Source organism: Opisthorchis viverrini (genome assembly GCF_000715545.1).
Source record: "Opisthorchis viverrini unplaced genomic scaffold opera_v5_125, whole genome shotgun sequence".
NCBI classification, from domain to species: Eukaryota; Metazoa; Platyhelminthes; class Trematoda; order Opisthorchiida; family Opisthorchiidae; genus Opisthorchis; species Opisthorchis viverrini.
In genome coordinates this window covers 1,048,441-1,049,312 of record NW_008751786.1, presented here as the reverse complement: position 1 = coordinate 1,049,312, position 872 = coordinate 1,048,441, and the positions used below count along the sequence as shown (strand labels likewise).

The window sequence follows — 872 nt, the reverse complement described above, 5'->3', positions numbered from 1 at the left end:
AAGGCTCAAGGTGGGGTACCTCAACCAAACCCCCTTCCTCGGCCTGGGCAACCGGGAAGTATCATTTGCCCGCGCAGTTCAGCGTCCACCGATGTCCCTCCCCAACCACTTCCCACTGCACAAGCAAACTTTAGCTTACATGAATGGACGCACGAGGTGATCTCATTCAATATGATCAAGAAATACTAGGATACTAAAAGTGATAAGGACTGATAACATACGCGCTAAAGCGTTTGTTGGTTCGACTTGTTCTAAAAATATGAGCATCAAACACACATTGCCGATGGCTAACCTTCTTTTCGGAAAAATGAAATATTTAGCAGTGATTGAGCAGTCGCGGTGAAGCTACGGCAAAACTTAACTTTGAACTAGTTGACTATTTTCTTTATTATAGTTAGAAGGTACAAAAATCGTTCAGAAGGATTTGAATTTTTTGAAGAAAGCTGTTCAACAGGTTCCTGACAACTCTTCGATGGCCCACGACCGGTTTCATCCGTCTTGGGACCCATCGTTGAGTTTTTATAATGAAGATCGACGCACAACGGTGTCATTGTGAAGATCGCTAGGTAGAATTCAAAAAAAAGCCTCAGGACCTGGTTATCTCGGTATCTGTTACCGTTCAGATTGTCACCAATGTGATAAATAGGTTGGAACTTTTCAATGCTGTGACGAAATATCACAAATTTCCTCCTGCGTATTACTCATAAGTAATTGTGTTCTATTTCGTGTTTTCAGTCTGCCGTCGCACTTCCTGCACTACTGTACCCTAAGACCGATAGTGATTGCCGGTACAGTGTTGATATTCCTTGCTTTAACAGGGATTTATTGATCCGATCGCTTCTCAATGTTAGGATGAGCTTAAATATTTCAAA

The 872-nt window shown here is 42.2% G+C and overlaps 1 protein-coding gene across 1 annotated transcript in view; it reads right to left on the bottom strand.

The window, feature by feature from the left end:
• The window catches only part of T265_06343 (hypothetical protein), a gene marked incomplete at both ends in the record, with an annotated part of 118,735 nt that overhangs the window by 78,699 nt on the left and 39,164 nt on the right, over positions 1 to 872 (bottom strand). The gene's annotated exons all lie outside the window — the stretch shown is intronic.